Raw genomic sequence first — 17707 nt, 5'->3', positions numbered from 1 at the left:
TTGAAAGCACTCCTTTCAATTTGTGTCATGTTTAGAAACGCGCTTCAGCTAAAAGTTTTGCCTTCATGATTACTTTACAAAACAACAACAGAATTATTAAGCTCCAACACACTTTTTTCATGCAGTGAGATCTCGAAACATGTTGCCATGTCATGATAGTTCTTGCTCCTAAATACGCCTATGAATTGTATTTCTCTTAATATCATGGATATAGGCCTTCGATAAACTCTCCCAACCCAGAAGGGCGCACTAACAAGCACCTGGGATAACAGGCATGCTGACTAATCAAAAACAAAGAAAACAATATCTAGTAATTACTCCAGGCCTCTTGCACGGTGATTGGTAATCCTCCACGTCAGTCGCAACATGAAAGAAAGGCTACGCTAGTGACGACACATTCCCCACTTAACTCTGGATTATCATGCGCGTCAGAACACAGTTTGAGCATCGTCCTGAACAACAACGTTTGAAAAGAGTCCGGTGGTAAAAAAAAAGAGCTCGACCTAATTTGTGATTGCCGATTGTCGCAGATTAGTTGCCGTCGGGCGTTGTAAAAAGCAAGCCTGCGCCAATTGTTTGAACTTTTTTGTCAGACGGAGAGACAGGAACAAATGACGGAAAATTCACAATAGGTTTACAAGTGCAGCACGACTAGCGCACTGGGTGGCCGGTTGGTCATGTTTAAGCGTCCTTTGTTCCTGTTTTTAGTGTTATTGTTTTTGTTTTGTTAACGTCTATCGTAGTAACAGACGGGACCTCGAGTGCCACAAAATATACGGCCTCTGTAATCGGCTCCAACGTGCGCGATTATCACTGCAGTACGCTTTTTTTAATCTCTACTTTGGATATCCCACTGACAAAACCTGCACATGTCCTCGGAGGTTATTATGGGCTAGAAAGTGTCTGCTTTATGGTAGGTGCTTTTGGCACTTAATACCTACTGCTATACACAGCTGCTTAGGGATCGATATCTCGCGCTTGAGTTCCAGAGCACTGCGCCATTACAAACTTTGCTAAGTGCCGCGCACTGGAGATGAACACTTGCAGCGCTTGGGTTTGTTTTAAGTTTGTCTTGCTGCTTTGCACTCTTGACGATACTATTTACGACGCTTTTTCATGTTGCCACACCCGTTTCTTATTTTAATTTCATGTATTCAAATTTGGCCCACTGATAACTGTTAGCAACACTTAGTAGAAAGCACACTGCTATGTTTCTGAAACTTCACAATTGTTTGAGATCACTGTGTGAATATTACACTCCGCGCGTGAATATTAAATATTTCTCGAGAACTTTCCGAAGTCCCAGCGCTAACCGTATATTAGGGTCGATACAGCATGGAGTAACAACGACCCGACTGACTGCTGATCAGATTATCGACGGCCAACGCTCTCGTCGGCGATACAAGTTCTAATCATGCATAGGTAGTTGTACGGGTTTTTGTTACACAACCCGAAATGAGGCCAATTAAGGAGTTTTGTCTTGGACACGCCATGTGCATGCAGCCTTCGACATGTGGGGTTTCGCATCCCGAAACCACCATATGATTATGAGAGACACCGTAGTGGAGGGCTCGGGAAAGTGCGACCACCTGGGGTTCTTTTACGTGCATCCAAATCTGAGCACACGGGCCTACAACATTTCCGCCTCCATCGGAAATACAGCCGCCACAGCCGGGATTCGATTCCGCGACCGGCGGGTCAGTGGCCGAGTACCTTAGCCACTAGACCACGGCGGTGAGGCAGCATGCTGCCTTCGTCAACACCAGTTCCCCGTGACTACATTACTGCGTATTTATATATAAGTAACTTGTGTTACTAAATACATCAGTAATGTGTGCGTTATCTTGTTAACTACAAAATAACAGCTCAGTGTAATAAACAATGTACATTATACAACAAGCAGTAAAAGCTCCTCAAAACGCCTTTTAGGTAATGTGACAGGATTGAAACCAAGCGTCATGATATTGTGGGCATTTAGTATACGCATCCTCTTCACCGGTACATTATCATTATCATGTGCGGCTCATGCATCCTCATCGTTGTCGCGTAGCATAATCATCTTGGCTCATTCATCGTAGCTGTCGGCTGCCGGTTCCTCGGGCCTAATAAAAGGTAATCCAAACCAAGACTTCACACGTGGTGGAGAGTGCTGTTAGATCCCCCGCCATCCTCTCGACCACTCTACCCCCTGGAGCTACGTTCAGGTCGCCGCTTGGGCCAGGTGTCCGGAAATATGTCGCACCAAGATGAGGCCGGTGCTGCAGCCGTTCCCACTCAACCACCGCGTGCCGCGCCTTCTCACGTCATCAACAGCCTCCAGCGTGAGCCCCATCCCTTCGCTGGTATGCGCGGGGAAGATGTGGAAGAATGGCTGGACGATTTCGAACGTGTCGGCGCTGCTAACCGGTGGGATAACACCTACAAACTCGCTCACGTGTCATTCTACCTCACGGGTGTCGCCAATACGTGGTCCCTCAACCAGTTCATCGACATCCCCGACTGGTCAGCCTTCAAAGATCAGCTTCGCCATGTCTTTGGCACACCGGCTGTTCGTTCGGCTCTCGCAAAGAAAGCTCTCGCGACTCGGAAACAGCACATCGGGGAGTCGTACACATCCTACATCGAGGATGTTCTTTCACTTTGCCGCCGGGTTGACACACCCATGACAGATTCAGACAAGGTGCGCCAGCTTCTTAAGGGGATTGCACCTGTCGCATTCAATGCCCTTGCAATCCAGAATCCGGCTACCATTGCTGACGGACAACCTGTCAGCGCCTCGAAGAACTTGAGTCTATGCGCCTACAACCAGACAGTGACGCGGCCCGTATTACGACTGATTCACACCTGCGAGACACATAAGGGCGATTATACGTGAAGAATTAGAATCAATGGGATTCACACTATCTTCAGTGTGTCCCATTCAGTCTTCTTCAACGTCATTGCCGGATGTCATCAGGGAAGAGTTCACGTCCATGACCCACATGGCCAACCTGCAGCCCATTGTCTCTCGTACTCTACCATCGTTCCCGCACACTGCCGCCGCACCACCAGGCACCGTCAGCTCAACGTCCCCGCCACGAACGTACGCGTCGGTTGCTGCCGCACCTCCCACAAGCTTTCCCACGAGCTTTTCATCACCACCGCGTGAGCCGTCACCTGTCCCTGTGACTTCTCTCTCTCCTGGTGCAGTTAGCGCAAGCTACTACCCTCCTCATCGATCGACTCGGCCTACGTGCTATTATTGCGGCGATCGTGGTCACATTGCACGCTTTTGCCGCAAGCGACAGCAAGACGAGCGCCGACGGTATGACATACGCGAACGGGACTATACCGCAGGAGCCTTGTACCAGGGCCGCCGTTATTCGTCACCGCCGCGTCGGTCTCCATCTCCGCCAGCATCGGGTGAACTGCGCTGTAGTCACCGATCAACCCGACGCCGTTCACCGTCGCCTTACCGGCGCTCTTCTTCTCCTCTTCAGCCTGCTTCCCTTACTTCTGATCGGCGTCCGTAAAACTAAGCGATGCAGTTTTTGGAAGACAAACTGCATTCCAACACAGGACTTCAATTCCTCCAGCGCGCCCCTACAATATGATTGCGGTCACAGTTGAGGGAGTGGACGTTGATGCTTTGGTGGACACTGGGGCTGCGTTTTCTGTTATTCGTGCTGATTTGTGTGCCCGTCTTCGAAAAGTCACGACGCCTTATGATGGACCGACACTGGTTACCACCCAGGGAAGAATAATTCGCCCTTCCGCTCTCTGTACTGCCCGTGTACTAATTGATGAAATTCTTCATCATATAGAATTTGCAGTGCTATCCCCGTGCTCCCATGAACTCATTTTAGGCTGGGACTTTCTTTCCTCTGCTTCTGCGGCTATTTGCTGTGCACAACGTGTCGTCCATCTTATTGACATGAACCACTTGCTCAACGACGAAACCTACAGGCCACTTCGACTCATCGCTGCAGTAGACATCGAGTTACCACCAAACGAACATCAATTAAATACAGTTTTGTGCAACGACGTCGACTCTGGTGACATTTTGGTCACTCCATCACTGTGTTGCCTTAATAAAGGCATAGGTCTGGCATCAGGTGTGGCTCGCTACAACAATGAATCAACTGTCCTCGCTGCTACCAACACCACACAAGATAAAATTTCACTGCCACGGGGCACTACTGTCGCCTGCATTGCCGATCTGCAGCCTGCGTGCGTTGTGACTCTTACCGCTGTCTCCTCTAAAGGCCATCCTGCAGATCATGCTGCTTCCTCGGCCTTTACAGCAGCCATCAACAAAGACTTGAATGATTCACAGAAGCAGCAGCTGCTTGATTTGTTGGAGAAGCATGCAAACTCCTTTGACGTTCATTCATCCACCCTGGGCCAGACAACTGCTACAGCACATCGTCTTCAGACCGACGGAACATCCATTGTGCACCGCCGTCTGTACCGCGTCTCCCTAGCCGAACGAAAAATCATTGAAGAAAACGTAGACGATATGCTCTAACGGGAGATAATCCGACCCTCAACCAGTCCTTGGTCCTCACCCATCGTTCTGGTATGTAAAAAAGACGGTTCCGTACGATTTTGTGTCGATTACCGAACACTCAATAAGATCACTAGGAAGGACGTATACCCCATGCCACGCATCGACGACGCCCTAGATTCCTTACAGGGTGCTGAATACTTTTCGAGCCTAGACTTGCGTTCCGGCTATTGGCAAATTCCCATGCACGAAAATGATAAAGAAAAAACTGCGTTTGCAACCCCGGACGGCCTATACGAATTCAATGTTATGCCGTTCGGTCTATGCAATGCGCCTGCAACTTTTGAGCGCATGATTGACACCGTGCTGCGTGGCCTGAAATGGAAGACTTGCCTATGTTACCTCGATGACATTGTTGTCTTTTCATCGACGTTTCCTCAGCATCTGCAACGCTTGGACGAGGTCCTGACTTGTCTTGCGGGCGCTCGTCTTCAAATTAACAGAAGACAACACGAGCGCTGTGACGTAGTAAACGACATCGCGTGACTCGCCAATGCCATCGCTCTGCCTCTTTGCTTTCCTTGCCTTGCCTTTTGCTTCACTTTTCTTCTAGCACCTTCGTGCTCGCGCTGCAGCCCTTATTACCATGAATTCCAACCAACTAGCCCAAATAGCCGTTCTTCTTCAAAACTTGAATAACTAAAATCAGTTATAATTCTTTCTAAATGTAGTGAATTGAGGTAGGGCAATGTAAATGGTACAGCCTTTAAAAACGCATAAACGCGCTCATACTTTTCAAAAAGGTATTTTGGTTTGACAAATGGTATCCGAGATATTGATCCACAAGTATACTAGGCTCTTCGCGGGACGTGGTGTATCAGGAAAAGAAATAGAGGGTTGATAAAAGCTGACAATACTAAAGATGGGGAATGCAAAAAAAACAAAAAAAGCAAGAGGAGTTGCTTGGCAGAACGAGTCGTGCGGCGCTCGATGTTTCTCTGAAGGGGGGTGGGGCGGAGGTAGTAAAATTAACCTATATGCCAGCCCGGCTCAACATTCTCTGACGGAGAGGACATTGTAGTAAAAGAAAGAGAGAAGAGAGAAGGAATCCGTTTGAAAATTTAGCCATATTTTCTGTGTTGATGGTGGTAGAGATGATGACTGCCCTTTCTGCGGCTTTTTTATATTTTAAATCATCCTCCCGTTGCTGTGGCTGCAGCTTTTTTTGGGGGGTGGGGGGCGAGCGGGGGCGGAAGACGGGAAAGTGAACAGTGCCGAGACGCAGTTATGACGTGGGCATTGCAACGACGCTGGCCTGTGAACAGAAGAGGAGAAAAACGTTTTCGAGGATTAGATAATGGCACTCAGTGATGCTTCCACGGACATTTAAGATAAGTAAACTGGTCACCCTTCCCTTATTTCTCTGAAAATGCAGTTGGCTTAGGTGGCGTTATGTTTGTGCTTTTTATTGCTTATTTATTTTGTTAGAATGTTGTGAACTTTTCCTTGATTTGTGCTTCAAGCTGGTCGTAATATTGAATACATGCTCATACAATAACTACTTTGAAAATGTTCACAACGACGAATGTCCAAGCAGAGCGGGCAGTGCAAATTAAAAAAAAATGTATATAACACTGCCAACTTGACTCGCAAATTATTTTCCAAAGTAGATGACGCTAGGCTTTCTTAATGACAGGCCGAAACCATGCAAAGTGTAAGGGTCCACTTTGCTAGAAGTATGACGATGAACACGCAATATTATGCGACTGGAATATTCAGACTTATTATTTGATAAAATTAGGAAGTTATTGAGAGGGGCATTGCTGATGCTGTCTAAAAGAGTGCTTAAATAAATTTATTTTAGTCGAAAAACTCTTTTGCATGTTTCAACAAAGATAGAGCTATCAATTCAGAAATATTTAAAAAAACATTAACCTGTTTCGAACTTTGCGTCAGGAGGTGTGTGTTTATCAAGTTGCGGCTGTCTCACACTGGATTACATCGGATGTGCTTCTTGATATTGAGCGCTCATCATCTGTGTGTGTGTGTGTGTGTGTGTGTGTGTGTGTGCGCGCGTGTGTGTGTGTGTGTGCGTGTGCGTGTGTGTGTGTTCTGAAAGATGTTTTTTTCTCATAGACTCACAAACTGTATAGGAATTATTGATTGTCTGTGGCTCCAGTGTTCAGTTTCCGTGCCTCTCGCATGATTTGCAGTTCTCAAGCATAAATACTTTTCTTGCTAAATTATGCAGCAATATATCAGCTCAACCCTGCCGTCGTCAATGAATCTGATGATTGGTCCTTCGGGGATGATGAAGAGTTGTTCTCGGTGGCCGTGATTTATTCGTTTGTCTTGCATCGTTTTGCAGCATTATGGACTTCATTTTGAAGCGCTGTGGTTCAAAGTTGAGTGCTGTTGATTTCGTGGGATCGTTCTTATTGCGTTTCGTTTTTGGTGGTTTTTTGCATGTTTGTTCTTGTCTTCTTTATTAAAATGCTAGGTGATCTCTGAGAAATGACAGCTTATTTTGAATAAATCAAAGAATAAGAAATCGAGTGTTTTCTTGATTTTCAACTGCTAGAGTTCTGTGGAAAAGAATACACAGTAATTCTGCAGGACTTGCATGAGAATTGGGACTTCCACCATCTAACAAATGCGTGAAACGATCAGCATACAGTAAATAAACAGTGGAGCAAACACTTCGAAAAATTACTGACTCACCTCACTACAATTCTGCCCGAACAAAGTAAGTACATTCGTAAATTACTCCGCAGGTACCACACGAAAGCTCCGGATAGCCGGAGTGAAAAACCCGCGCAAAATACTCCGGAGATGCCACGTAATCACTCCGGCCTGCCGGAGGAAAATGCCAGTAAAGAGTACCCCGGTGGCGCCACGCAATTGCTCCGGTTCACCGGAGTAAAATATCTGTAGAAGTACTCCGGGAGTGCCACGAAATTCCTCCAGTGAGCCAAAGCAAAAATTTTGCTTAGGATGTCCGCCACAAAAATCACTCTGAATAGGGGCGACGCTAGAGGACATGGGTTTTTGTTTTACTCTTACCTTGGAGTAATTTTTTTTACACTGTAGACCTGAAATTGGCGAAACAACTCACCCTTCATCCTCAGGTGTGCAGAACACTCGGCGGCCACTTTTTTTTTGAGCGTCCGTGCACCTGCAATTATTTTTCGTGAATGATTAAAGATAAAATGTTCGTTATATATGAAGGTGTTCTTCGCGGATATGTGGACAGAGGAACCTATTGCCTTTATGTGCACCATGCTCGAAAGAACGATTCCCGAAGCGTGGAATCACAGCAACCATTTTGTTCGGTGCTTGTATGGTTAAAGGAACGTGCAATGCGGCCGCTACTTCTTGCCCTGGTTTGAGTTTGCGTGCATACACTAAAACTAAGAAGCTGGGGGATGCATGTTCGATGCAGCCGAGAATGTGGAAACAAGCCAGCATTGATTATTGCATGTGTGGCAAGCACTTTCGCGAGAATATTTAGTGCACTACGTTGGGGTCGATATCTTGTGAGTACGGCATGGCATTTTCGGGAAGGTACACATGGGAATTTATGACGTATATTCACGCCAGGGCGACAGGCCTTTTCCAGCTGTCCGCATCTCAAGTGCGGCGATAATGATTTTGTCGAAATGCTGTCATATTGAGTTGCATATTCAGACTTCTCTTGTGTTAACAGCCGTGATGTGTTTAGCTGATGGTAAACAAATTGATTGATGACAGAGACCAACAGAGTCACTGAAAACTAGATATGGTAATATTAATTTATTGTCGAGCAAGCGATGCGAGCAGGTATTATTGCAACATTCACGCGTCACATCACATCCCTCAATGCATCCCACGTAGCGAACTACGTGCAGTGAAAGCGAGGATTAGGGAGACAAAATATATGCGGGTGAATGTACACTTATTGAAATATGTCTTACAAATATTCGTCCGTGAGTAAATCTGGGGAAAGCAGCAGGCCGTACGAACCATCGTTGTTGTGAATAGTAATGTTACTTTTGGTAGAGGAGCTCTGATACCTTTACGAAAGGTCAACCGAACCTAATGACTAATGCCAAAGCATCGTTCCCCTTCGGCCACTTGATACTGCTCTGAAAACGAGGACGAGGGGCTGCCGTGAAAGGACTACGGCAATCCACACTGATCAAAACATTACCACACACTCTCCGCGCGGGACGACGACGAAGTGTCTATTTCATAGAACGCTTGTACCCTTGTCTCAAATTTTCTATTTGTTTTACCGCAAGTTCTGGGAGCTGCTGCGCCCTCCTTGCAAGAATGAATGAAGAAGCCTCTCAGGATTTTCGAGGTGGACAACCGCTACGTCTGGCAGCGGCTAGGAAACGTGGGGCCACCTCAAGTGGCACAGACAGCGAGGCAACGGAGCTCTATTCCGATGGTTTCGAGTCATCGGCTGACGACTACACAGTCGTCATGTGCCGCAATGCAAAAAGAAGACTGCTACGAACATAGTCGACGACGAGTATATCCACCGTGCAGGCTACCGCGCAGCGTTGGCCACACACTATACTCTTCATGGCTGTGGACTCTTCAGCCAACCCACGGCGGCTTAACAGGCAAGTCCTCTCTGCATACCTCGAAGGACTCGCTCCAAATGAAATTAAAGATGTCAGGATCAACTCACGGAAGAATATTCTGGCAGTTGATGTTCTACACCGTAGTGCGCTGCAAAGCCTACAGAACATCTCGGAAATCGACAGAGTCACAGTTAGATCAGTGATCCCCACTGACTGTAAGGGCAGTGTTGGCGTCATTTATGACGTGGACATTTTTATTCCCGCTGACGATTTCCCAATCTTGATAAAGCCAACTACAGACGACATTCTCATCAAGCACATCACAAGGCTTGGTCCGTCACGATGCCTGAAGATTGTTTTCGAGGGAGACAGTCTTCCCCCACACGTCAAAGTTGGCCACGTTCGCCATCAGGTCCGTCGATACATACCGAAGCCCCTACACTACTTCAGATGCTTCAAGATGGGACATGTCAAAGTAGTATGTACCAGCAATGTCGTGTGCCCCGCGGTGTGCCGAACCTCATTCAGAAGACACCTGCCACGCAACTGCGCTCAAATGCTCCAATTACCACGGCGCTCATAAAGCGTCGTCTAAAGATTGCCCACGAGTGAGAAATGAACGCGCGGTACTGAAACGCATGGTGCGCGACAATTCAACGCACAGGGAAGCCGCTGCTGCTGTCAGGCGACGTCAGCGTCACCACAGAAGATCATCACGCAACGTGGCATCTGCCGATAGAGACCCGTCATCTCAAGCAAGAAGAACTGGCCCCCCATCGTGAAGCTCTGAGAAGACGGATACACCGAAAACAGAATCAGGGTCAAGACTCCCACCTCGTGAAGAGTGGGTATCACTTCCACGAACACAGCCTGTTTCAGAGGTACATCAATCCCCGCCAACCTCGATGCCATCACGAACCACTGATGAAAAGACAACTGAGGATCGCCAGGTCATCAACATGTTGCAGACCCTTATGAGCGCAATGCGCAAGCTCCTAAGCCACATGAACACCCCATCAGGGCAGAGCGCACTCCTAGTGCTGGACACTTTGAGTGCGGTGCTAGCAGCTCTAAGGTAAAACGATGGCCCGCAACATGTCATTCTTTCGCGAGAAGGTCAAGAACGCATCTGTCCTTCAGTGGAATGCCAGAGGACTTGAGGCGCGTATGTCCAAGTTCCGGCAATATCAGTGACATCGTACCACTTACGCAAACAAGGGCTTGAAATCGCAAGTGAGAACTGTGCAGTCGTGGCCTTCGCCAGAAAACCAATGTGCGCTTACGGCATATCAATTAACGGGCAGTTGGTGTCATGCAGCCGGAGTCACAGGTTCTTGGGAGTCGTAATCGACCGAAACCTGTATTGGACACCCCACGTAAACTACGTGAAAAAGCGGCTGACTGCCATTTGTCACCTATTCAGGTTTCTTGCTGTGAAAAGTTGGGGAATGTCTGTCGAGTCTATGTTACAGCTGTACAAGGTATTATTTACTGGATTCCTGCGGTATTGCCTACCTGTTATATCTAACACGTGCAAAATGAACCTGCGCGCAATCTAAAATATTCAAGCCCAAGCGCTTAGGATATGCCTTGGTTTACCCCGCTGCGCATTGACAGCTGAAACAATCGCCATTGCACAAGACTACTCGATCATGACGCACATCACCATTGAAACGATGCGTACGTACCTCAGGCAATATGCTAGGAATCCTTCCCACCACTTGGCAACCCTCGCTACTGAGAGGCCCCGCACGAAATTTAGTGCAATTGCCTGCGCTCATCATGCATCGTTTAAGTCAGGTTTTACGCCTACTGAGAAACTGGTGTATCCTCCGTGGTGCCTGGCACTTCCTCAAGTACGTGTCTCAATTCCAGGAATACAGAAAAAATCAAATTTGCCTTCAGCCCTAAAACAATTGAGCTTGAGCCATCTGCGCGAAATGTACACCAACCACGTGCACATATACACGGATGGTTCAATCACAGCGTCTGGTTCTGGTGGTGCGGTGGTGATTCCAGCTAGAAGAATCACTCTGCGAATCAAACTGTCACATGTCACTACGTCCACAACGGCAGAACTTGCGGCTTTGCGTGGCGCCATAGAGTACATCAAAACCGAAAGACCGAGTAAATGGGCGGTGTTTTCCGACTCAAAACCAGCCCTACAGAGTATGCAGTCAGTCCTTCGACGAGGTTACCATGAACAATTAACTTACGAAGTTGTCAAGCTCGTTCACTACGTCACAGAAACAGTCCACGAGGTCAAGTTTCAGTGGCTTCCTGGCCATTGTGGGATCAGTGGCAATGATTCCGCTGACAACGCGGCTCGCACATCGCACCAAGAAGAACACACCCTTCCGATTCCTTTGTCAAGGACTGACGCTGCAAAGCAACTTCGTCACCTGGCACGTAGTCTGAGTCTGCAGGAGTGGAACACCCCAAGCATAAGACATACGAGACTATACCAAATAAACCCTCGACTGGAACTTGGACCTCCATCCGGACTTCGTCGACGTGAAGCTTCACTATTTGTCGCCTTTGTTTGGGGGTTGCCTTCACAAAAGCATATAGAACCCTCATCGAATTGACCGACAATGCGGAATGCGACGTCTGCTGCACCAAAGAAGACATCGACCATCTGATATGCCATTGCCCTCGATTTGCCTCTGAAAGACAGTTGCTTTCACACGCATTGCGACAATTGGACGATCGGCCACTCTCTGTGCAGATGCTACTGGAACACCGTCATCGCCTTTCGTCGGCTCAAAAAGCAGTCAAAGCTGTCTTGTGCCTTTTGAGGACTACAGGCCTATGTGACCACCTTTAACTTTTGTGTAGTGCTACCGCTGCATACGCGCCAGCCGATTGAGTGACAATCCTCTTTTTTTTCTCTCTCTCTCTCCTTCTCTTCTCTTTCCTCTCTCTCTCTCTCATCTTTATGCCCCCTTCCTATTCCCCTAGCGTAGGGTAGCAAACCGGGCGTGTGCCTGGTTAACCTCCCTGCCTTCCCTCTTGTTGTTTACCCCCCCCCTCTCCGCGCAAAAGCAAACAGGTGCGCGTTATATCGCTTGCCTCAGTGAAGATAAATATTCGCGCAATTTGAGAATGTATCGATTTACATATTATCGACGATTTCGATTACATCTCACCTTTTACCATTGCACCTCTTCACAATGTGCGTCCATGGCACCAAGCGCACGTGCTCCGTCCAAAGCGCACGACGCGGCGATGACCATAAATACGTCGGCTCGCTAGAAGTCTTTTTCAGCAAATATTTTAGGTTGTTTCGCAGCTTATACAAACAATCGAGAAGCGAGAACAGTCTGAATCACGGGAGTTTTCGAACACTTTGCGCAGCCGGTACCACGTAATGTCGTTTTATGCGCACCAGAACGATTCCGGCAGATGGCGCCACAGTAAGTCCTCGCGGCCACCGAGTTTGCGTGTTTGGCGCGAAACGTGTCAGTATTGGCGCATTCCACATCAGCGGCGGACGTATGTAGGCTGGTATGGTTCATTGAGCGTGTGGTGTGAGCCGGTACTTGCCAATCTTGCAAGGATATACAGCCGTCAGCAAGCCTAACATGAACGCTCTACAGCGTGCCCTGAAGCAGTTTGATTGACGCTAGCATCGCATAGCTTTGGGATCTGTTTTCGAGATGTTACCCATGCATGCCGACATACTATCCAAGCATATCGAGCTATGATCTCGGCAACAGGGCCCAGTGCTTCGCGGCTGACATCAGTCGACGTGATCTAGGTCACTCGTCAGAACGTTCGAGTTAAGCTTGCTGATGGATGTACTCCTCTCGATATCAAAAATGTGATGCGAGGATACTGCGACTTCAGGAATGCGTGTTCCTGCGACGGATACACGCGAACTCCAGTTCATTTCAGTAGCACGTGCCTAGCCACCTGCGCATTTTACATGCCTGAGATCGGTGAACGACGAGCTCCTGGGGTGCGTGCGGTGACAGCCCGCTTCTTCATAGACGCCGCGCAACGTTTCGACATACAAAAAAAAGGACAGCAAAAAAAAAACAACAACAACACCAGCCCAGTTCATAAGCAATGCCCCGCTGTGGTTGTCTCGTGGCTAAGGCACTCGGCTGCTGACCCGCAGGTCGCGGGATTGAATCCCGGCTTCAGCGGCAGCATTTCCAATGGAGGCGAAAATCTTGCGGGCCCATAAGCTCAGATTTGGATGCACGTTAAAGTACCCCAGGTGGTCGAAGTTTCGGGACCCCTCCACTACGGCGTCGCTAATCATCATATGGTTGTTTTGGTACATTAAACCCCACATATCAATCAGTTCACAAGCAATGGCCCTCACTTGAGTGGCATCCAAAGTAAACGACATTTCTTCTGGGGCTAAGCCTGCGGGGCGATTGAGAGGAGCGGGCATGGAGGTGCTCTACAAGCCGCCGACAAACAGCGCCAGGTTCTTGCTTTCACGGTTGAAAGAAAGGGGGGCCACACGTTATATTGAAGGAGTAATGAAGTCTGTGGAAACCGTGTCTTTCATTTGAGAGGAACGACACGTTCACTTTGAAATGTTTAGAACAAACTAGAGTTTTTTTACGAGTAAAGTTCAGCTGCAGTTTTTGCACGGCGCACCGCACCTGCCCGGATGTGTTCGCATGTATAGATTGCCGACAATTCCACGATTGTGAGCGCCATTTATTTTATTTCATTGTTTAGTTATTGCGAGAATAGTGTTGAGCTAACAACAGTAAAACATAAAACAACCTGGCTTATGAGCGTGAGAGGTTTCTTCTGAAGCACCATCGAATATTTTGCTTCGAAGTAAACTGAATAGGCTTAGTGAGTCGACCACTGCAGCCCGGCAACTGCGGCGGTGAAGCTGCAGGCGACGCCACCTAAAACACGGTGATGTTGTTTTACGTATAAGTCTTGAAGCCGGCGCGTATAATAAACACTCCACTGCACTAATACGTGAGAACGTGAAGCGACTCATTGGTGCCTAACAATATATATATATATATATATAGTGGGAGTAATAATTCAATGGCCCAGTTAGTCTTCGTGAAGCTATGAGATATGGCACAACGGGAGCGTTGTCAACAAGGATATATATATTTATTTCCCAACAGTTTCGGGAGGGGTCCTCCCTTCATCAGGGGATGAGTCATCCCCTGATTAAGGGAGGACCCTCCCGAAACTGTTGGGAAATAAATATACTTATCCTTGTTGACAACGCTCCCGTTGTGCCATATCTCATATATATATATATATATATATATATATATATATAAGTCAAGTAGATCCTCCAAGAGAACGGTAACAACGGAAGTGTTTAATTCGACAGTTTCGGCCAGAGTCTGGCCTTCATCAGGAGTCATGGTACATTCTGTTTGCGCTCACATTTATAGTATTTTGGGTAAAAAATGAGAGGGAAGGAACGAAAAAAAAAAAAAAAAAAAAAAAAAAAAAAGAAAGAAAGAGTTTGAAAAACGAGAGAGGAAAGGATATCCAGAAAGTTCCAGGTTCCACTGTGCTTCGCGAGTGGCGTCGTCAGTGTGTATTTTCTTAGTATTGCGTTCAGTGCAGTTTGGTGGCGGTCCCTTTATTGTAGACGGGGCCTGGCTAAGGTAAGGGCTTGCGTGTCGCGAAAAATGCTTTTTTTATTATTATTTTTTATTTTTTATTTTTTAAAGACCGTCACTAATTCGGCGTCGGGGACAGCGTTCCGAGGCTCCAGGAAGTCGGCGCGGGAGAAAATGTTTCTTAAGGCGCTGTCTGTCGTTTTGAATGCTATTTTGCTCTGCGAATCCGCGTTTGGGGGTTTTAATTGTGTATGGGGTGGCCCTTCTATATGTCGGGCTTTGTTGTCGAAATGCGGGAAGGGTTTCCAAACTGCGAGAAAGGACGTTTGAAGTGATTGCTATTTTGTACTGGGAAACCGCGTTCGGGGCGTTTAGTTGTGTATGTGGATGTCGGGCTTTGTTGCCAAAATCGGGGAAGGGTTGCCAAAAGGCGAGAAGGGGCGTTTGAAGTGATTGCATTTTGTTCTGGGAATCCACGTTCGGGGCTTTTAGTTGTGCATGCGGTGACCCTTCGACAAGTCGGGCTTACAACTATTGTTCGGTTATTCAGAGAAATAGAAATAGACGACAGTGGTTCACTGAAACACGCAAAGATATTTGTAGTTGTCCAGTCCTCGTCGCCGCCACAGTGCCGCGAAATCTTGAACTGTTATGATTACAATTATAAACTTACATATACACACATACACCCCCATACATATGTGCATATGCATAAGTACATATACACATATAAATGCATATGTATATATTATAGTGCTTTGATTGCTGCAAGTGTACCCGGACTTTCATTTATGCCTTTTTCGAGGGTGTTAAATCGGTGTATGAGGTATGATTCACGTTGTTCACGTTCCCGGTTTGATTTAAATCCTGTTTCTAAAAGTGTGACTGACAATTTGTCGAAGGAGTGGCCGGGAAGGTTAAGGTGTTTTGATAGAGGTAGATTCGGCGCTGATTTCGCGTGGGCTCTGTGATTATTGAAACGAATCCTAAAGGGTGTTTCCGTTTGTCCGATGTATTGCATGCCGCACACGTTGCATTCAAGTAGATATACCACATTAGGGGAATCGCATGTTAGATTTCCTCGTATGTTAATTGAAAAGTTGGATTGTGTGCTGCTTGCCTTGCTTGTATCTCGCATCGCTTTGCATACAAAACATCGAGGCTTCAGACAAGGTCGGCATGAACTGTCGGAAGTTGAAGTATTGATTTGGGAGTTTACAAGTGTGTCTTTGAGGTTGCGTGTTCGTCGGTAAACGACGCCAGGAGCCGATGGGAATGCACGTTTTAGACGTTCACTTTGTTCCAGTATGTTGTAATGTCGTTTAAGGATTTTGTTAACGTTGGGGAAATTCGTGCTGTATGTTAAACATAGGTGTGTCTGTTGCAGGTTGTGTTGTGGTGGCCGCTTCATCAGAAGGTCATCACGCTGAAGTTTTCTAGCTTTTTGAATAGCGTCATCAATTACATGTGGAGGATATTTCTGTTTTTCGAGCACGAGTTTAAGCTTTTGTGAGCTCGCGTGGAAGTCAGTGTCTTTTGAGCAAATTCGCTTAAAACGGTGGGCCTGGCCGTATGGAATGCTGTTTTTACAATGGCGTGGATGATCACTTTGGTAATGGAGGTACTGTTGTCGATCTGTTGGTTTGCGGTAGAGGGTTGTGGAAAGTTTATCATCTTCTATTATTATGGTAACGTCAAGGAAATTTACGGTTACTTGTGAGTAGGTGTGTGTGAAGTGTATGTTTGGATGCACAGTATTGTAAGTATCGATAAAGTTTAGCAGTTCATCCTCGCTGTGAGTCCAAATAAGAAAAATGTCGTCAATGTACCGCCTGTATAGGAGTGGTTTCAAGGGAGTTTGGGACAAAAATTCGGTTTCTAGTTCTCCCATAAAAATGTTAGCATAGTTTGGTGCGAGTTTGGTACCCATGGCGGTGCCGCTGATTTGTCGAAAGTACTCTTGGTTGAACTCGAATGAGTTCAGTTCTAATACAAGTCTTGTGAGGCTTGCGATGGCAGAGAAATCTGGGGTGTCAGGTTGTCTATGGTTTGTGTATGTGTTTTTTAATGCCGCTATGCCATCATCGTGGGGAATATTTGTATAAAGTGAAGACACATCAAGGGTAACTAAGTATGAGTGTTTCGGAATGCGCAGGTCTGCAATATCTCGAAGAAAATGTGAGGTGTCTTTTACGTACGACCCGAGAGTGCACGGAATGTGGCCTATTAATTTGTCTACGTACCCTGATATGGGCTCGGTTACTGTGCCTATACCTGAAATGATTGGTCGGCCCAAACTCCCATTTTTGTCCCAAACTCCCTTGAAACCACTCCTATACAGGCGGTACATTGACGACATTTTTCTTATTTGGACTCACAGCGAGGATGAACTGCTAAACTTTATCGATACTTACAATACTGTGCATCCAAACATACACTTCACACACACCTACTCACAAGTAACCGTAAATTTCCTTGACGTTACCATAATAATAGAAGATGATAAACTTTCCACAACCCTCTACCGCAAACCAACAGATCGACAACAGTACCTCCATTACCAAAGTGATCATCCACGCCATTGTAAAAACAGCATTCCATACGGCCAGGCCCACCGTTTTAAGCGAATTTGCTCAAAAGACACTGACTTCCACGCGAGCTCACAAAAGCTTAAACTCGTGCTCGAAAAACAGAAATATCCTCCACATGTAATTGATGACGCTATTCAAAAAGCTAGAAAACTTCAGCGTGATGACCTTCTGATGAAGCGGCCACCACAACACAACCTGCAACAGACACACCTATGTTTAACATACAGCACGAATTTCCCCAACGTTAACAAAATCCTTAAACGACATTACAACATACTGGAACAAAGTGAACGTCTAAAACGTGCATTCCCATCGGCTCCTGGCGTCGTTTACCGACGAACACGCAACCTCAAAGACACACTTGTAAACTCCCAAATCAATACTTCAACTTCCGACAGTTCATGCCGACCTTGTCTGAAGCCTCGATGTTTTGTATGCAAAGCGATGCGAGATACAAGCAAGGCAAGCAGCACACAATCCAACTTTTCAATT

This window comes from Rhipicephalus microplus, chromosome 4 (genome assembly GCF_043290135.1).
Source record: "Rhipicephalus microplus isolate Deutch F79 chromosome 4, USDA_Rmic, whole genome shotgun sequence".
Lineage (NCBI taxonomy): Eukaryota > Metazoa > Arthropoda > Arachnida > Ixodida > Ixodidae > Rhipicephalus > Rhipicephalus microplus.
This window is presented reverse-complemented; position numbering follows the sequence as displayed.